General features: G+C 46.6%; 1 long non-coding RNA gene across 1 annotated transcript in view; it reads right to left on the bottom strand.

Moving 5' to 3' along the window:
• LOC307097477 overlaps positions 1-21,022 on the bottom strand; it is an 81,810-nt gene extending 60,788 nt beyond the window's left edge. Inside the window, exons 1-2 of the long non-coding RNA XR_013813355.1 lie at positions 20,963-21,022; positions 11,879-11,945 (exon numbers count right to left, since the gene is read on the bottom strand). This is a non-coding gene — a long non-coding RNA (uncharacterized lncRNA). The remainder of the gene's footprint in view (positions 1-11,878; positions 11,946-20,962) is intronic.
• Between the last annotated feature and the right edge of the window lie 639 nt (positions 21,023-21,661).

Genomic DNA, 21,661 nt, shown 5'->3' with positions numbered 1-21,661 from the left:
TGAGGCTTACTCCTGCTACACCGCCCTGTTCACACCCTGAAATCCTCCCTCCCTGTTCCCAACCCCCCTCAAACATAAGGATAGGATAGAGGAGCTAAGGGAAAGATGAACCCCAGCAGGAGGCACAGATGCACCAACTATACTGGGGTTCAAATACCTGCTCTGCCACTTACCAGCCACGAGTCTCTGCCAAGCTCATAAAGCTTCTGAACCTCAATTTTCCCATCTATAAAACAGGGATAACAAGCTCCATGTCAGGGACTTATAAATAAGCTAATTCTCATAGAGTGACCCTGATTCGGTATTCATTTCCTCCTACCTGGGGCCTTTGCCCACCTGTACCATGAGCAGGCTGCACCAGCTGGTCACCCAGGTGGCCTCTGGCTCTAGGGTCAGTTGGTTCAAACTGGCTTTCTGTGACCCACAGAGGGTTCCAGCATGAAATAGTGACCTCTGCCAGAGCACAGCTCCAGCTTTCAGGAGGGAGGGGCCACCTCAGCCCTGATTAAATCCTGCTGAAAGCTCTGGTTGGCCCTGGCCAGGCCCAGCACCCAGCACACACCTGTCAGGAATGAATGACCCTTTATACGAGAGCTGTCCTACAGACCCCAGCAATCAAACCTGCACCCCAGACAGCCCCCTCTGTCTGGGAGTCCTTCTTCACACACTCACATTCATTTTAAGAGTGATTCTGAATGGAAGGGCTAGTGTTTGAAGCCACAGACAGGTGGGCTGGGCTGCCTTCCCAATCACAATGCACAGATGGGGGAGGGGCCACCCACAGGTGAGGTCAGGCCTCCAGGTGGACCGAATCTAGCATCTGCCAGTCTCTTCTCCCAGCATGCTCCTCTAGAGCCAACAGAGCTTTGGCGTTCAGAGAAGGAACAGGCAGATACTGCCTTTTCACTGGGCACCCACCTCATTAATTCTGGTGCAAGGAGAGGAAGGGGACATGAAAGAAAAGAACAGAGGGAGGTACTGAAAGGAGAAGGGAAGAGATCCAGCTCAGACACGGCCCTCTTCTAGAAACACTGCCTGCTACTCAGAAGAGGAAGCGCCTGCCCCAGCCAGGACTCCACAGGGATCCAGAGCTTGGCACTGACAAGAGCCCACTGCCCTTCCTCCTGGGTAATGAGCTGCCCTAACAATGCCAACCCCACCCCAGTGCAGCCACCTGGTCCTCTTCTGGGAACCCACATCGCAGCTTCTTTTTTCTTTTTGAATATATATTTTAATTGATTTCAGAGAGGAAGGGAGAGGGAGAGAGAGAGAGAAACATCAATGATGAGAGAGAATCATTAATCGGCTGCCTCCTGCACACCCGCTACTGGAGATGGAGCCCGCAATCCGAGCATGTGCCCTCACCGGGAATCAAACCGTGACCTCCTGGTTCATAGGTCAACACTCAACCACTGAGCCACACTGGCGGGCCAGCTTCTCCTTTTTTACCTTCACACACAAAGGGCTACCCATACCCCACTTCCTGGATAAGAATTGGCTGTCCCCTAGGGGACCCACAACTCTGAGATGCACACAAAGCTTCCAAAGGCACCACTTACCTCTTCACTGAGAGAAAAGAAAAGAAAATCCACAAGTTTATTCTCCAACAGGACCTTCTATTACACTTGCTTCGTAGTTACTTATGCAGTTTTTAGGGCTAACAGTTGGGGGTTTGGGTTAGGCCTGAGCTGTTCAATATGGAGGCCACCTGTCTCGTGTGAACCTGAACTGGCCAGTCTGAGTTGAGATGTGCTGTTAGTGTAAAATGCACATAAGATCTCGAAGACTAAGTAGAAGAAAAAAAAAGAATATAAAAATCTCATTAATAATGTTTATATGGATTACATGTCGAGATGATAACACTTTGGATATAATGGGTATGAAAATTGGTTCTACCTGTTTCTTTTTACTTTTTTAATATGGCTACTAAAACAATTAAATTACACAATTACATTTCTATTGGATGGCATTGGGTTGAATATTTCCTCCCTTTAAGACTGAGTTCTCTGAGGGCAGCGAGGACAGTGAGGGCAGCATGGGGTGGGGGGTGGGAGGGACAAAGCCTGAGACAGATCATGAAAGGCCTGAAAGCCAGGCCTAGGGGTCTGGAGTTGCCTTCTCAACACTCTGTCTTGGAAGAGGTTCTCATAAGGCCAGCGCCATATACCAGGAAGGTAGACTCCCAGCCCCAAACCCTGTCCCACTAGGGAGAGGAGGAAGTGGTATCTGAAAAGAGAGGAAAGGGAGACAGGACTTCCAGGAGGAGGCAGCTGTCTGAACAAAGGCCAGTGGCAGCAGAGTCAGGTCATGCTGGGAGGGGCCAGAGAGAAGGGAACAGACAGAGGTCAAGAGGGGAAGAGAAGAAAAGAGGGTGAGAAGAGGAGACAGCTAACAGTAGAGAACTGAGAAGAAAAGAGTAGCTATCTCTCAAGGGGAAGGCAGTGCAGTCCTGCTCATCTGAGCCCTCCACACCATGAGGTAGGTTTTCAAAGAAAATCTCCCAACCGCCTATTTCCCAGAGGAAGGAAGGCCCCAGGTGACACCCATGGCCTCCCCCAACAGCCCTCCCCATATTTCTCCCCACCCCTCTCTGAGCCTGCAGCCCCCTGAGACCACCTGAGCTGGGCCTGTCCCACACTGGCCCAAAGGCAGGCTTGGAACTGGTGGAGAACAGGGCAGAAGAGGGGCAGCTTTGAGGCCAACTTTTGCCCCTGCTTCCTGCCCCAAGACAGATGTCAGACGTGGCAGGGCCAGGCCCTTGAGAAGACCAGTTTAAGAAGGAGCTGGGTCTTCAAAGGACTTGGACTTAGGGAACAGGGCTCAGATCATGAACAGATCATGAAAGGCCTTGAAAGCCAGGCCTAGGGGTCTGGAGTTGCCTTCTCAGCACTGAGTCTTGGAAGAGGTTCTCATAAGGCCAGCGCCATATGCGCCTTACTCTCTATTCTGGAGACAAGCATCCCGACAAAGGGGCAGGGATTAGTAAAGGGACAGGTATTAGTATCATGGCCACTGGCCTCTGGGAGGCAAAAACCCAGACTGAAGAAGGCACTGGTGCCAGTGGTACTTGTTCTGGTTATCAGAGGACTTAGGGAGGTATTTGTAGAGACTATGAGCTAAGAATAGTTTTATGTATTTTAATAGTGGGGGGAATCATAAGATGAATAATATTTCATGACATAAAAATTATATCAAATTCAAATTTCAGTGTCCCTAAATAAAGTTTTATTGGAACACAGGCACGCTCATTCATTTATGGGATGTCAATGGCTACTTTCACAATACAATCACAGATTGAGCAGTTCTGACAATGTGTGGCCCTCAAAGTCTAAAATATTTACTTTCTGGCCCTTTATAGAAAACAGTTGCCAACCCAAAAGTTACTGATTTTTGAGGATCTGCTGTAAATCTGGGCCCCAGGTTCTAGTCAGACAAACCTGAGTTGAAAGCCGTTTCCTAATGGGATAACTTTGGAGATATTAAGTCAACCTTGAAGGGTTGCTGAGAGGTTTAAGTGAGATAGTGCATGTCCATGCTCAATAATTGTTAGCAAATATTATATTATTAAAAAAAGTATGATTCCTTTTAAGTGGAAGTGTCTGAAGGCCCTTGAATATCCATCATCATCCCAGATACTGAGTTCTGTAGGACTGACACTCTGCGCCCCCAAGCCTGCTCTCCTCTTCTCCTCCTCATCATCTCCGATCTTGGCTGATGCTGGGAATCATGGGGACAGTTGTCAAGTGCCCCTGACTTTGACTCCCAACATCAGCAAATCTGGGGTGGGCAGCTCATAACTGCAAGCAGGTGAACCAGGTAAGGCTTGGCAGCTAGATGATGAAGGAAAGAAGAGATAAGAGGGATGTGTATGGCATTGCCTTGTGCTAGGCAACCTTGATCATCCTTACAAGGCCAATGGTGTTATCACCATTTTACAGAAAAAGAAACTAAGGCTCAGAGAAGCCACGTGACTTGCCTAAAATCATACAGCTACAAAATGGCAAGACTGGGATATATGTGTGTGTGTGTGTGTGTGTGTGTGTGTGTGTGTGTGTGTGTGTAAAACATTCACATAATTTGAAATTCCAAATGTAGAAAATAATACAGTAAAAAGTCTGACCCCAATCCTGACTCCCAGCCACCAAGTTCTCTGTTCAGGAAGCAACTGGCCTCATGTGTCCTTCCAAAAATATTCTATTCATATACAAGCAAATATTTAAAAAATATACACATACATATTTAGATAGATATAGATATCCTTCCCTCTCCATTTTTACAGTCACTGATCAATATATTGCTTTAACACCTACAACGTATCTTAGATATCTTTCCATATCAATACATAGAGAGTAATTTCATTCTGTTTCACATAGGATTCCATTGCATAAATATATCAGTTTATTTACCTAATCCTATAATGATGGACTGTTGGGTTGTTTCCAATCTTTTGCAATTACAAAAGTAATGCTGCAGCCCAGCTGGTGTGGTTCAGCAGTTGAGTACTGATTGACCCAGGAACCAAGAGGTCACTGGTTCGATTCCAATCAGGGCACATGCCTGGGTTTTGAACTTGATCCCCAGTAGGGGGAGTGCAGGAGGCAGCCCATCAATGAAGTTTCTCTCTCATTGATGTTTCTCTCTCTCTCCCACTCCCTCTCTCTTTAAAAAAAAAGTCAATAAAAAACATATTTCAAAACAAAGTAATGCTGCAATGAATAGCCTTATATATTTGTTGCTTCATATATGGGTGAGTATATCTGTAGGATAAATTCCTAGAAGTTGAATTGTTGAGTTAAGGAATATGTGTGTTTGTAGTTTTGATAGATAATGTCAAATAATCTGCAATAGAGATTGACCTAATTTACAATTCCTTCAGCAACAGGTGAGCTCAGAGTCAGGATTTGAATTCAGGTCCATCTGGTTCCAAAGCCAGTGCTTGTTCTGCTACACCATGACCATCAATGCCATCACAAGAAAGTTTTTCTTGATAACAGGCCACCTCTAAGTCTTGGGTCCTCCTGCTTACTCACCTGGAATGTCAGGTTCCTCCTCCAGGAGCGCTCAGTCCTACCAAACGCCCCCCAAGCCTGAAGGTGAACTCTACTTCCCCTGAAACCCTGGCCACCCACTGTCAGTCCTAACAGATTTCCATGCATCTAACAGCTCTCTTCTTGAGTCCTGGAGGACAGATGTAGTGCCACACATCTTCAGACAAGGTACCTGCCATGTGGGATGTATTCAATAAATGTTTGCTGAATAAATGAGCCCAATTTTTAATCCAGATACCTGGAAGTTGTCCGTTTCCTCCTCCTCCTCCCCCTCAATATTTAACTAATACCAAATCATATTGGTTCTACCTCTTAAATAGTTCTTGAATCCTTCCACTTGTCTCATCCCAGCTGACCCTTCCCAGTCCAGACCATCTTCATTTCTAACTTGGATTATTCTAATAGGCTCTCACCTGGTCTTCCTGCCTCCACACAGGAGGCAGGCTTTCCAATCCACTCTCCACATCTCTTGCTTTATGGACAAAACTGCTAACTGTTCTCTAATATCCAGCCTCCTCTTCTTAATTAACAGAACCCCTGTGTTTTGGCTGGGCACCTTTCCCAGCCTGCCTTGTAGCTAGGTGGGACCATGTGACTGAGCTCTGGCTTCCCGATATGAGCACTGTGACAGGCAGGGCTTCCATCTGCCCATAAAGAGGAAAGGCATACTTTCCATCCCCCTCGACCCTCCCCACTGCTGGGACTTGATGAACAGTCAACTTGGACCTCAAGATGGAGGCTTTGCTTTGAGGATGACAGAGCCACAAACCAGAAGGAGCATCGGGAGGCCTCTGGGCAAAGGGCAGGGCGCCTGACAGGGACACTCCAGGCAGGAGTCCTGGCTGATGTACCAGCGGCACTGTTCACCCTGCCTCAGTACCTGAGCTCCAGCCAGCCAGCCAGCCAGCCAGCCAGCAGGGATACAGCAGGAAGCAAGACCGTGTCTTTTAATTTAAAAATTTCTTGGGATTTGACTTGGAACTCAGCCACTGAAATGTCATTTCCTGGGTTACACACACACACACACACACACACACACACACACACACGTACGTGCTCACGCCTGGCAGCTCTCTGCTAGGAAAGAATGCAGCCTTTTCCCTTCCATCCATCATCACTGTGCTTTCAGGCAGCCTGCATTCCTTCTCCCTGAAGTCAGCAGCCTCTCACTCTGAGCAGTCACTGAGAATCTACACACTCAGTGGTCCATTCAGCTGGGCCAGCTCTCTACTATCTAGGCCAAAGGAAAAGCAATGATCAGCATACACACATAGTATGCATGTGCATGTATCTCCTTTATCTGTAACCAGGAGTGTCCACTATGGGCTATATGCTTAGCTGGATCTTACAGGATCCATGAACAGGGAGAAACAGCAGCCCCTGCTCCCCAGAGAGGACATCGTGTGACATCGTGTTACTGAAAGCTCAAATCTGTGTATAACCCATCCATTTCACAGACTGTGGTCCCCACCTGCCAAGGCCACCTGAACAATCCCCTGCCAAGTTCTCCTAATTATGTCTTAGGTTCCCAAAGCTTACTCAATGTGATTTCAATTGTTCTGGCTTTTCTAATTTTCTTGATTTTCTCTATAAATTTTAGAATAAGCTTGTAATTTCTACTGAAAATATCCCATCAGAACTTTAATTGGAATTGTATTTAATCAATAGACCAGTTTAGGAAAATTTGACATCTTGCCAACCTTGAGTCCACCAATCCATGGACATAGTATATCTCTCCATTTGTTTAGGTCTTCTTTGATTTCTTTCATCATTTTTTAGTTTTCAGCATACAGATCTGGCACAGTTGGGGTGGGGTAGGGGAACAAAGTGCTACAAGATAGGGGTAGGTCAGACTGTGGATGCCCAGAAGGATCATGCCCTGGTGCAGGCAGTAAGGAAAAGCTGCCTGGAGGAAATAGACCCAGCATATAGTGGGCAGTCAATAAATATTTTTCTTAATTTCTTGATATGTCCTAGGGGACTAATTCTCTGAATCCCTGAATGGAGCTAATGGTAGAGAGGCTGCCGCTGCCATTACTTTGCATTCCTGAGCTCAGAGAAGCAACTATGTCCTCTCAGCAGCTGGAAGATGTCTGTCCTGGGCCTGGGGGAAGGTGCAGGAAGCTGTCTGTGCCATGCAGCAAAGGGCAGAGGGATGGTAAAGGCATGGAGACTAGGGGAATGAAATGGCCTCAGGATAAGGGTCTTAAATGTCACTCTAAAGCCAGGGACTCCATGATGACTGCCCGAACACAGGCTGGATGTCAATGTGTTACAGGGCCCTTCATGCACATGTCTTCTGTGCCTGTCATGTTTGAGGCTGTGTGTCCAGAGCCCAGAACTGCACCTGGCACAGAGTAGGTGCTCAACAAATACTTGTTAGGCCTCTAAACTAATAAATATAATCCTCACAATATCCGTGTGTGAATATAATTATCCCTACTTTGCAGAGGAGGGTCTAGAGTCCAAAAGTATTCAGATCCAGCTTTTGTGGGAGGCAGAATTCTAAGCATGATAACCAATGACCCTTGACCTTGTAGAATCCCCACCCCTTTGATGGGTGGTACTTATGAATATGATGAGATATTCCCACAGTTATGTTGTATTATATGACAAAAGGGAGATTATCTGGGTGGGTCTAGTCTCATCATGTGAGTCCTTTTAAAAGCAGAGTTTTCTCCAGCTGATGGAGGAAAAGTCAAAGATTTGAAGCACCAGAAGGATTCAACGCACGGTTGCTGGCCTTGAAGATGGAGGGGCCACACATAAGGCCAGAGAGTGGCTCCTAGTTGCTGACTACCCCCAACTGACAGCTGTCAAGGAAATGGGACTTCAGTCTTATAACCACAAGGAACAGAATTCTGCCAACAACCTGACTGAGCCTGGAAGTGTATTCTTCCCTGGCACCTCCGGAGAAGAGCCCAGCCACAACTTGATTTTGACCTTGTAAGAAGACTCTAAGCAGAGAACCCAAACATCTCTAACTGGACTTCTGACCTACAGAATTGAGAACTAATCAATGTACGTTAGTTTAGCTGCTAAGTTTGTAATAATTTGTTATACAGCAATAGAAGATGAATACAGCCCTGTACACAACACATAGAGCACACAAATGCCACATCACACATGGTGTGTACCGATCTCACGCATGCTTCAGCTCCCCACTCAATCCAGCCTTCTCTTCCATCAGAGCCTCAGAGGTGGCCCACATCTCACCATTTCCCTCATCGGCCTCAGTGCTCATGTGAAATATGTAAATAAAGTACCTACCACAAAGGCACATCATTTGTAATGATGATGATAAAGATCAGCTGCAATGACCTTCTCCTCCTCCCAATCTCAGATTGTGAAATACCTCCCTGTCCTTCACAATGACCCAGGAGACATCTCTAGGGGGGGCCTGTGATGATTAATTTTGTGTCAACTTGATTAGGCTTAAGAGTGCCCAGATAACTGGTAAAACATTATTTCAGGGTGTGTGTATTAGGGAGTGTCCAAAAGAGATTAGCATTCGAATCAGGAGACTGAGTGAAGAAGACTGCCCTTACCAATAAGGGTGGGCCTCATCCAATCTACTCGGTCTGAGCAGATAAAAAGGCAGAGGAAGGGCCAATTTGTTCTGTTTGAGCTGGACATCCATCTTTCCCTACCCTTGAACATCAGAGCTCCTGGTTCTTGGGCCTTCAGACTCAAACTGGGACTGACACCATTGGTTCCCCCAGTTCTCAGGCCTTGAGGTGTGGACTAGAACTATATTAATGACTTCCCTGGGCCTCCAGCTTGCAGATGACAGATCATGGGAGCTCTCAGTTTCCCTACTTTCATGAGCCAATCCCTCATAATAAATCTTTTTCTATAAATCTATACATTTCCTTTTCTCTGAAGAATGCTGACTCACACAGGGCCCTCCCAAGTGCTCCCAGCGGTCATGATTCCCTCTTTCCAGCACTTGGGTCACACAATTCACCAGCACTGCCCATGTGTCACAGGTTGGGTTCTCCGAGAAGACTCTAAGATGGAGTTTAGAGTGCAGGGTGTTTATTACGGAGGCCCTTGGGATCTACACCTGTGGGAGGGAGGGAAAGAAGCCGGAGTGGGCAGAGAGAGAGACGTTGAGCTGTGGTGCAGGTCCAACCCCATGGGAGCTCTGGAGCACATGTGCCTTTCAGGGGTGTCTTGAGTGGGACTGAGATGACCAGGCCTTTATATACCTGCCTCAGTAAGTCAGCGGTTGTGGGCCACCTGGAAAAGGGGTGTAACCTACCACAAAGGTACATCATTAGCACACAAATGCCACATCACACATGGCCATACAGATCTCACACATGCTATAGTGAAGCAGCTCTTAGTCGCTGGGGCCATCCCTGAAGACCTGACAGCATGCCCAAAAGCTGGGTCAGCAAGTCCTTCCTATACCCCCCTGTCCACCACAATTTGTCATGTGGCTGTCACTTCCCCCACCTGCTCCAAAGTCCCTGGAGGGAGCGAATCTAGAAGCTGAGTCAATTATTTTTTTATTTTTTTAAATATATATTTCTTTATTTCAGAGGGGAGGGGAGAGGGAGAGAGATAGAAATATCAATGATGAGAGACAATCACTGATCGCCTGCCTCCTGCATGCTCCACTCTGGGAGTCGAGCCTGTAACCCAGGTATGTGCCGTGACAAGGAATTGAACCATGACCTCCTGGTTCATAGGTCGACCCTCAACCACTGAGCCACACTGCCAACTGGGCTAGAGGCTGAATCAATTCTTTATCCTTTGCCTCCCTCCTCCCACCTCAATCTACAAGGCTGTCATCCTTAGTAAAAACTCCTGGTGCTAGCCAAGTTCAGAGGGTGTCTATGAATTGGGGCCAAGCAGGAAGCCAGAAACTCCAGCCTGGCCTCTCAATGCTGATCCTCAGAGAGCAGATACTGCCCCAGGACACGTTTTATAGTTTGTGGGTATGTGTGTGAGTTGTCACAATGATGGGGGATAGGGCATCATTGGAGGCAAGAAAATTGTCCCAAGTCCCATATTGGTGAGAAACTTGTTTATAAATCTCTAAGTCTAGAACCTAACTATTTTATATATAAACACAAGTATTTTGTTGTATGACTTTAAAAGCATACACTGGAATTCAACCACTCTGTAAATCAAAGAAAGATAGGTACTTTGTTTAGTTTGGCATTTTATCAAGAAATATTCCTCTTTCAGAAAATCATGTCAGGTATTTGATTCACAAGAACAACACCCCTGTATCCACCTGCATTTCACCAGTCACATGCTCAGTGCTTCTATTTATAGCTAAAAGCCAGGGGTAGTGAAAAATTACAAGGTTTTCCTAGTATAGCAATGCTTAAACATTTACAGCTGAAATACATTGTATTTTATTCTCAACTGCTTTCTTTTTATTTCTCCTATATTACCATTAAGGTAGTATATTTGTTTTTTCATTCTGTCTCTTGATTGGTGGTAATATCTGTGAATTTTATTTCAGGATGATAAACGGGGCATCCACAATATTTTATATTAGAAGGAAGGTGATAGGTCTGACAGGTTAAGAGTCTCTGACCTGGATGAGTGTCTTCCTTATGGGCCTAACCGATCTCCAGTACACCACCACCAACACCTGGCAGATGGGCTCTGAAACCTGTGGAGGGAGGGCACCCTCTTCAGGCCTAGCCTCTTAATGGGGGCACCTTCCAGGCTTCATTTCCTTTTACTCCTCAAGGCTTCCCCAGGAAGGTGCCTCAGGACTAAGAAGTAAGGTTACCAGGTGAAATACAGGATGCCCAGTTCATTGGATTTCAGATAAACAACAAATAATAATCCTATATAATAAAAGCGTAATATACAAATCAATCGAACATCAGGATGACCATGCACTGACCACCAGGGGGAAGACGCTCAACGCAGGAGCTTCCCCCTGGTGGTCAGTGTGCTCCCACAGGGGGAACGCCACTCAGCCAGAAGCCAGGCTCATGGCTGGCAAGCACAGCAGGGGTGGCGGGAGCCTCTCCTGCCTCCACTGCAGGCAGGTGGTAAGGAGCGAGGGGTCCCAGACTACAAGGGATGTCTGACTGCTGCTTAGGCCCAATCCCCTTGGCATCCCCCGAGGGGTCCTGGACAGCGAGAGGGCGCAGGCTGAGCTGAGGGACACCCCCCCCCCAGTGCACGAATCTCATGCACCAGGCCTCTAGTTTTCATATAAGTATGTCCCATGCAATCCTTGGAACATACTTATACTAAACAGGTATAAATTGCTCATCTGAAATGGAATCTAACTGGGCTTTCTGTATTTTTATTTGCTAAATCCACAGCCCTACTCAGGAACCATGTCTACATGTCTGTGTGTGACCCAACACTGTCAGTGTGAGTGAGTATGGGGACACTGTGTGTACAGGAGGGAAGATGCTGTGTACAAATCCCAAAGGCACATGGGAAGGTGGACTTAGAGAATGATATTACAGTGAATGCGAGGCCTGAGGTGTGCACCTGTTAAGGAAAGGGGGGTGTTCAGGAACAGCCCATGTGGACCCAGCCTTGAGTCCTGGGCCTATAACCCAGCAGTTCTCAATCCCAGCAGGGCTCCAGGTTCCCCTAGGGTTCAGATTCCCAGAACTACCTCTCCATACACATATACTCGGATTCTAGTTTATTTGATCTAGGCTGGAGCCTGGCCCCTGTTTCTCACATAACCTTTACTGGGTTGGTTGACCGTTATGTCATTAGTGCAATTTAAGGCCTAGATTTGGGCTTCAAGGAATGGGGAGCACCCAGGGGACTTCCTCGGAAGTAAGTGGGCTCAGACCACCAGTGGATGCACTGGCTGGAGCACGGCTTACCTTCTGACATCAGCAGTCCAACCTCCTGAACATAGTCCATCCTCCCTGCTCTCCGTCTCCTGCCGCCCTGTGGAAAGAAAGGTTCTAGTATGAATGACATTGTTCAGATGAAGATATTGAAGTCACAAGACAGGGCTGGGACTGGAATCCAGCCTGCCTGAGCCCAGGCTGACAGAAGGACCAGGTTCCCGAGGGTGCCTACCAGCCAGCACCAGCCCAGGTCTCCTTCCCTGCCTCCTCACCAAGGGCCTTCAGGCCTGGCAACCATTCATTCATATTTTCCAGCCTGGCCAGGTCCGATTTCAAACAGTCTGTGTGCTGTTGGTTGACCGAATGTCATTAGTGCAATTTAAGGCCTATGCATTTCAAGTTCCTGACCACATCTTCCTCCCTACCCTCCTCCTCTCTGCTGTCCCTGCTCTTACTGCACCATATCATGATTATCTGTGGCTCCCACTACAGGTGAGTGCTTTGAGGGTGCAGACCATTCTCATTCACTGCTGTGTCCCTCTCCCTGATGTTCTGGGAGTGCTTGGAGAATGAATGGGGCAGCTGTTTCATAAGTAACCTACAAATCTGACTTTTACAACTGTCCTCAGTTGCCAGAATATTATCAGGGAGCCCAGTAGCTTCAGACACCACCATCCAAGAACACAGGACTGTCAGCTGTAGAAAGTGAACATTGCCTGATTAGAAACGAACCAAAACATTCCCATCAGCAAGTGCTTACATAGCCACACAGGAGGAATTGTGAGGAATATAGCTCCATGTCTTCAGTACAGTGTGCTGGGCAAACACACTGTGTAGAAAACATGGAGCTTCCATTAATTTTATTGTTGTGGTCATTCAAAAGTCCTTAAAGTTCAATGGAATGGAGATTTACACATCTTAGAATCACATGGAATTCAGAAGTCCTAGGGCTAAGTAAAAAATTGTATTTATATAGTGTATTAATTTCCTACTGCTGCTGTAACAAATTACCACAGATTTAATGGCTTAAAACAACACAAATTCGTTATCTTACAGTCCTGGAGAACAGAAGTCCCAAATGGGCCTCACTTGGCAAAAATCAAGGTGTGAGCAGGACTGAACTCCTGCTAGTGGCTCCAGGGGGGAATCAATTTCCTTACCTTCTCCAGCTTCTAAATAAAGCTGCTCTCATTTCTTGGCTCGTGGCTCCCTTTCAGTCAGCAATCCCAGCACTCCAACCTCTGCTTCTGCTACCACATCTCTCTCTGTGACTCTCCTGCCTCCCCCTCCCTCATAGGACCCTGTGAGTACATTGGGCCACCTAGATAATACAGGCTCATCTCCCCATTTCAAGACCCTTAACTCAATCACACCTGCAAAGTCCCTTTTGCCATGTAAAATAACACATTCACAGGAATTAGGATGTGGATATCTTTAAGGGAGTGGGAGGTTATTAACACCTAGTTTAAGATTCAAAATCCAATCAGGTTATCAGCCTGAGAGGGAGCTGCACCAGAAGAACTGGGAAGTATGTAGAAAATTTGGCACCAAGGAAATGGGCTACTTGACCTTGATTTTACTTTTCAGGGTGTTTTTATTTTAAATATATTTTATTGATTTTAGAGAAGGATAGAGAGATAGAAACATCAATGATGAGAGAGAATCATTGATTGGCTGCCTCCTGCACCCTTCACACTGGGGATCGAGCCTGCAATCTGAGCATGTGCCCTGACTGGAAATCTAATCATGACGTCCTGATTCCTAGGTCAATGCTCAACCACTTAGCCACACTGGCCAGGCTAAATTTTTATATTTATTTATTGAATTTATTGGGGTGACATGGGTTAGTAAAAGCATATATAGGTTTCAGGTGTAATACATATATATATATATATATATATATATATATATATATATATATACACACACACACACACACACACACACACACATATATATACATATATATGTGTATATATATATGTATATATATGTGTGTGTGTGTGTATATATATATATATATATCTCCATCCTATATAATAAAAGGGTAATATGCAAATCGACTGAACGGCAGAACAACCGGTCACTATGACGCTCACTGACGACCAGGGGCAGACGATCAATGCAGGAGCTGCCCCCTGGTGGTCAGTGTGCTCCCACAAGGGGAGTGCCACTCAGCCAGAAGCAGGGCTCACAGGCTGGCAAGCACAGCGGCGGTGGCGAGAGCTTCTCCCACCTCCATGACAGCACTAAGGATGTCCACTGGCTAGCTTAGTGGGGAGCTGGCCTAAGCCGTCAGTCAGACATCCCCCAAGGGCTCCTGGACTGCTAGAGGGCGCAGGCCAGGCTGAGGGACCCACCCCCACTCTGAGTGCACGAATGTTGTGCACTGAGCCTCTAGTATATATATAAAAGGCTAATATGCTAAGTGTCCCTCCAATCATCCAACCAGTCACTATGACGCGCACTGACCACCAGGGGGCAGACGCTCAATGCAGGAGCTGCCGTGACGCACACTAGCCATATACAGAGAAACAGCACCGCAGACCTGGCGCCCACAAAGCAACACTTGGCTTCCCCAAAGTGGGACACAGGCCCCGCCACCACCCCCGAGCAACAGCCCACCAAATTACAGCCAACGCTGCCAAGACCCCATGGCACAAAATGTGGCCCACAGCCCAGCCCAGCCCAGAAACGGTGGCTGTGGGTGCCAGGTAATGACATCACGTAGCAATGCCTGCATTCCTCTCCCTAGCAACTAGCCTCCTTGGAGTTTCTCCAGCCCAGGAACACAACTTTATAGCCAGGTGCAAACATTTTACACTTTAACCAAATGTCTGTGAAGCATTTTCCTGTGCCTCATCTCATTTGATCCTCACAAAAGTCCTGGAGTAGGTAGACAGGAGACTTGGTAGAATCCTATTTTCTTTTCATTAGCCAGAAAAAAGAGATTTAGAAAGTTTAAAAACTTGACCCAACAGCAAAGAAGTAAGAAATGGTGGACCTTAAAAATGACTTCAGGTTTTCTCACTGCACAGAATATAGTCAAACACTGCTGCAGTTAAATATTTAACCCTTTGTTCTCCCTGCGTGATCTACAATAATAATCTGCTTTGTGTTGATATTTACTGCTGTGTTGCTGACAATTACCTGAAAGAGAAGTTGGGGTGCTTCACTGGGCTGGAAAAAGTTTAGCTAAATCAGAAAGCAGGTCTAATTAAGCAAGTTTATTCTATATCTATAAAAGGCTAAGTTGACTCGCACATGCGCAATACATATAAAGCTCTCACTGGCACAAATCGCACGCATGTATTTCAATCTGTCATTGTCAGTCGTGAATTTGGTTGACACTTCTATATAGAGAAAGGGTGAATAGCAATATTAAAATATTTCTTCTAATTAATTTCCTTTCAATGTGCACAAATCTGTGCACTGGGCCACTAGTTCTATAATAATACATCATCTGCATATTGTATTGTGTGACCCTGATATTTTTGTATTAAGAGACAATCTTTACATATTTGGTACTTTATAATGCTTGTAATGTATAAGATAATTTGGTCTTTTAGAGTGATGACTTTTTAACTAATCATTGAAAGTGTATAATTAAATAATTTAAACTGAGGATTTTAAACTGAACTCTTACTAGTATACACAACATTAGAACGTATAAGAGAACTTTAAAGTCACCATATTTTAATTTTCACTATTTTTCAATCCTCATCCAAGGACATGCTTTTATTGATTTGAGAGAGAGAGGAAAGGAGAGGGAGAGAAAGAGAAACATCGATGTGCGAGTGAAACATCAATCAGTTTGCCTCCCACATGCACCCGCACTGGGCATTGAACTCACAACCTGGGTATGTGCCCTGACTGGGAATCTAACCGACCTTTCAATGCACAGGACAACACTTCAAACAACTGAGCTACAGTGGCCAGGGCAGGACACCTAACTATTAAATAAAGTTATAAATATTTTAAGATATTTGACTAACTAAGTTTATAAACTGATCAAACATTATTCAAAGAGTTGTCAAAGGAGATTGTTAAAATTTGTGGCACATAAATAGAATAGTAAGATTTTCGGGCTGAATTTGAAGTCTGAAAGGGAACCCCCAGTTTTACTTCCCCTGGAAGCGTTAGCCTAGAGGGGAAAGGTGTTGCCCTGAGGAAAAGCTGGAGTGAGAGCCCACAGAACTGCACAGACTCAGGACAAATTACATCTAGATGGATGTGGGGGGTTTTATTGTTCATATTGGTATTGTTGTTTTGAACTTTTGTGTGTGTGTTGTAAAAAGAAACAAATACTTATTTTTTATATATTTTCAATTTAAAAGAAAAAGGGTTATCGTTTTAAGATAAAAAATTAAGCCCTGGCCAGTGTGGCTCAGTTGGTTGGAGCATCATCTTGTGTACCCAAGGGTCATGGGTTCGATTCCTGGTAAGGTCACATACCCAGCTTTCAGGCTCCATCTCTGGTTGGGGCAGGTACAGGAGGAACAGATTAATCTCTCTCTCTCTCTCTCTCTCTCTCTCTCTCTCTCTTTCTCTCTCTCTCTCTCTCTTTCTCTCTCTCTCTCTCTCACACACACACACACACACTCTAAAATAAAAATTTTTAAAAAGCATATCCTTGGGTGAGGGGGAAAAAGCATTAAGTAAGAACACTATCATGTTAGAATCGAATTGTAGAGGACCTCTACTTTCAGTAAAGACAGTCTTAGATGACTCAGACCAACCTTACTACTGAAGGCAACTTTAAAAAACTGGCCATAATATTTTAATAATCTTAAAAGCATCAAAAAAGTAACAAGATACAAAGAAATTGCCTGGCCAGCAAGCCTAGTATTGGCACTTCTGCAGTGGAGTTGGCCAATCAGGGTGAAGAAGCTGAGAAGCTGAGCAGAACCTCTGAGAGCCTTGAGGGGGTCAAGGACAGAATTTAGGGCACAGAACTGGGAAATTGCCCCACACTCGGGACTGGGAAATCCAAGGGGCTGCATTCTAAGAGTAAAGGTGAACCAGAAGCAAACTGGCTCCTGCAAGGTCTATGCTCGGGCTTTGAATAATCTGGGTAAGCCACAAGCCTTGAAATTGGACCAAGGTGATCCTGAATTGCTAGTACCCCAGATGCCTGGCAGAAGCTAATTAAACTCCTAACTGAAGGAAGATAACATCATTTTAAGTCTCTAGTAATTTCTGAAGGTAATGTTTCAAACAAATGTCTATTTTACAATCAAAGACAACCAGGCATACAGCAACAAGACAACATAACAAGCATTGGCTGAAACAATAAATGTCAAAAACAGATCCATGCTATAAAACAAATGTGTTTGTAATTTTTCATAAAAGGCATCATCCAGTATGTCCTCATATATATGTTCCCAAGAGGAAAGGGCTGGAAGGGAATGCTGGCCTCCTGCACTTCGGCCTCCTGCCTCTCCCATCTCCTCCATTCACAATTTACACCCTGGGAAGTCTCGATTGAACTTTCATTCCTGCCTTTATGGCTTTGTTCTAAGGGTTCCCAGGTCTTGTTGGAGCCCCCAGGATGAATGCCATTTCCTACAAGAAGCCTTCCCTACTCCCTCCAATCTGGCACCCTTTTATCCTTCTGCCTTGTAGTGTGAGCTGCTGTACTCCTGCCCCTCTCCCCAGTAGACCAAGAGCTCTTTGGGGCATGGGTCTGGAGTACCCCTGCTGCTTTCACCTTGTACTTACTCTGCTCAGGGCTGGGCACTTTAGAGGATGACCACAGGGGGGCAGTAGACATGCTTGCTCAACTTGCTCATCAATATCCTGTTAATGTCTACCTCTGTCATCTTGGCCTTGGTTCTAAAGGCCCTCAGGGTATCTCACTTCCACCCCAGCCCTACCACAAGTGGACATATAAAGACTTATTACACTAGTGCTACATTTTCAATGAGCCTGAATAAACCCAGGGCCCCAGTTGTTTCTCAGCAGCTGTGGAGAATAGGCATCATTAACCCCATTTGACAGGCAAGAGACTGAGGCTTGGGGATGACTAGCCCAGTGGTTCTCAAGCCTGGATGTACTTTGGAATCACCTGGGAGCTTTTAAAAATTAAGTCAGAATCACTTGGGGTAGAGCCCAGATGTCAGTATCTTTTAAAGCTCTCCAGGCAATTCTAATATTTAACCACCCTTGAGGACCATCAGACAAGCTCAAGGCCCACAGCCAGTGGGAAGCAGAGCCAATTCTAGAATTCCAAATCTCAAGACAGTGCTCTTCCTTTATCCCAAGAAGAATTTGGGAGGTTCCTGGACCATTGGCTATTTGGGGTCCCACAAGCTGGAAGACAGTGTTAGAAGAGTGGGCTCTACAGAAGTCCTGGCTTCTATGAGGCCAACCTCTGCCTTCCTTGTCCTTCTTTGACTCCAAAACTCGGGCCCAGACAGCCAAGGCCCAGGGGACAATGGGTGACTCAGATGCTTCCTGTTTTCTTGGCCACAGTGACAGGGAGATGGAAACAGCACGGGCTTGGGTTCATGGCCTAAGAGAAGGGCCCTGGAGAGAAAAGGAGGCTGAGCAGTGGGGCCAGCCTGCCCTGAGATGTGGGAGAAGTGAGCTAGGCAAAGCCACACGGGGTGGTTTACTGGCCTGGTTGGTAGAGACAAGGCTAGTTTGTTGGGTGGCCAGGTCAGTAAAGGAAGGGAGGATTTGGGGCCAGCTTTTCTTAAAATGTAGGGATTTTCTGAGTTCTCAGGTTGAAGGAGAGATCTGCAGTTCCACCTGGATATTTGGTTGAGGCAAAGCTGCAAGCTGGGAGGCTGTGCGGGTCAGGAGGAGCTCTACACTGGGGGCAAAGGATCCTTGTTACCTTATCTAAGCCCTGCCATGAATTACTGTGTGACCCTGAGTAAGCCCTGCTCATCTCTGAGCCCCTGCTTCCTCTCCTATGAGATAGGGAGGCACTGGGATAAACTGAGCACTGAGAAGCCTGTGATTCTAAGAAAAAGCACACCCTCTCCCAGCCTTACAGAACACAGCACAGCCTCTACGGGACTTTTCATTTACATAATTTTGATTTCAAATCTGACAATAACCCTGGGAAGTAGGCAAGGGAATTACTAGAATTACCTGATTGCTGTTGGAGACATTAATAATCAGGAAAACTAAGAAAAATGCTGGCCAAGGGTATGTGAAAACGAGGGCCTGGACACTCCTGGTGACCCGACTTGGCCACACCCCATCCTTGGAGGACAGAACTTTGGAGATGTTTATGAAATATCTTGCATGCTTGAACCTTGGCTTCAGTCATCTCCCTGTTGGGGTCACCCTCAGGAAATGATTTTACATTCAGAAAAGGCTTGTTGGACAGGAAGAGGTTCACGAAATAATTTTGTATTAGTGAAAAGTTAAACACAGCCCAGACATTCAGAATGTGTTTTAGCTTCCTACTTCTGAGTAACAAGTTACCCTCAAACTTAGTGGCTTAACAAGCACTTATCATTATCCCCCCGTTTCTGTGGACCAGGAAGCCAGGTACAGCTTGGCTGGGTGCCTCTGGCTGAAGGTCTCTCCGGAGGCTGCAATCTGGGTGTGGGCAGGGGCTGCAGACATCTCCAAGTTTGACTGGGAGGGGATCCACTTCCAAGTTCACTCACAGGGCTCTTGGCAGCCTCTGGTCCTCGTTGGCTCTTGAGTCAGTTCCTCAACTTGTGGGCTCCTTGGTAGAGCAGCCACAACATGGCAGCTGGCTTCCCTCAGGGCAAGTGAGCCATCCGCAGGCACTCAGTCCTTCTGTAACCTGATCTTGGAAGCCACCTCCCCTCATTTTTGCTGTACTGTCGTCCCTTGGTATCTATCTGTGGGGGATTGGTTCCAAGACCCTCCCAGAAACCAAAATCAAATGGGGTCTGGGTGATAAAGCACCTTTATACATTGGGTCTTTTGCTTTTCCACACATGTACTCATTTATGCCTCTCTCCCCCTACTGCCCCCGCAATTATTTGTTCTCCAAACTTAAGTTTGTAACTCCTTTTCTGGCCCTGGGTGCCAAGGGGCCCTGTAGGAAGGAGTCCAGTCCCACCTTCCGTTCTTGAGCCTGTGGAGCAATAGGAAGCTACAAATTTTCCTACTGGGGCAGCCGCAGGGGATGTGTTCCAGGCAAATCCTAACCACCTCTAATTCTCATTGCATATTCCTGGGTTCAGTGGAGCCTGAGGAGTGGGCTTTGGGGTTGATTCCGAGGAAAGCATTGTTTGGGGAGGAATGGGTTGTAGAGGAGGTGGCAAGGAATGGGGAGACAGAGGAAGTTACCCAGAGAGAAAGGGGAAAGCAGCTGAAAGTTGGAGTCTGGGCCTGCCAGTCACTTGAGTGTGGGACTCATTCAAATCTCAGTTTCCTCATCCATAGAATGGGATGAAAATAAGTAATACTGCCTTCCTCGTAAGTTCAATAGGGTTAAATGAACTACATAAACTCTGTAAACTATAATGCTCTGGACCAGTAGCGATTTCTTCTGGGATTAACTAGAGCAAAGATACCTCCCTCTTACTGCTGAGCTCCCAGCAGGAGTCAAGCCCTTCCCCAGCCACCAGCAGGCGCCATTTGGCTCCCATATCGTGAGCCACAGTTCCATTATCACATTTAACTGATTATGTTGGTTAAATGTTGACGTTGAATATTCTCCGGTTAAAAAGAATGAAGTTACCTCTGATGAAAGATGATTTGGCAACATTCATTAAAATCAGAACTGACTCCGCAATTCCACTTTTAAAAAAGAAGAGATATACACACACGGGTATGAAATCACATCATTGCAGCGTTCTTTGTGAGAGCAAAGCATTGAAAAGAAAAAAAAATAATGTCCCTCCACAGGAGACTAGTTAGGCCAATTACGGGACAGTCATACAATAAAATGCTGTGAAGCCATTAAAATGAATGAGGCAGCGCTGGGCGAACTGATCCAGAACGATCTCTAATATATAACATGAAATATTACCTATCTATCTCCACCAATGTAGAAAGGCAAACCAAACTACATATGTGTGTATTACCTGGTTTGTATGAAAATACAGAGGACATTCGGGAGGGATACGGCCAGCTGTCGGAGGGGAAGGGACAGTGAGGAGGGGACAAGGGCCTTACCCTTTTGTACTCCATATACTTCAGGAACGGTTGCCATTTCTTTCTTTCCTTGCTTTCTTCCTTCCCCACTACACCCTCCTCCCCCCCTTTTTTTAAGAAACTGTTTCGTTTCTGTCAACCTTTTTTCATTTAACGGCCTAAGGCCACTCAGTGGTCTGCCTCCCCATTCCGCGCCTGCGCAGAGGGGACTTAGGAGGGCCCCGCTGAACAGGCACGCGGACCTTTGTGCCTCCAGACCCGTGGGCGGCCTCGGGTCGAGTAACAGTGAATTTGGGAGCCGGAGAGGTCCATTCACCCTGAAACGTGCCCTCAGCCACAGCCTTTTCAGCAGCGGCGTGCTCTTTCTCGGTGGAAGCAGAGGTCCGGCGGGGCCCACCGCGGGTGCTCACGGGAGATGGTGCCGCGCGTGCGCGGAGCCTCCTGGGCCAGCGTCCACCGCGCAGTCCCGGTGAGTGAGGCCCCTGTTGCGTGGGGATGGCCCCGTCCGCACAGCACAGAGGAGCGTGTGTGTGACCCAGAGCGAGGCAGGCAGGTTACCCTAAGAGGCCTCCATGAGAGGCTGGTGGTAGCGTCTCCTGGAAGGCCGCCAGGAGCTGGTTAGTGCGCGTTACAGGGGTGAGGCACCAGCAATAGGAGTGGCTCCAGGGGAGCGTTAGCTTGGCCACTGGCCGCCGCCGCCATTGCTGCAGGACAGGACAC

The sequence above is a fragment of the Cnephaeus nilssonii genome, assembly GCF_951640355.1.
Source record: "Cnephaeus nilssonii genome assembly, chromosome: 4".
Classification (NCBI taxonomy): Eukaryota; Metazoa; Chordata; class Mammalia; order Chiroptera; family Vespertilionidae; genus Cnephaeus; species Cnephaeus nilssonii.
Note: the sequence above shows the minus strand (reverse complement) of the source record. Positions and strands in the feature narration are given on the sequence as shown.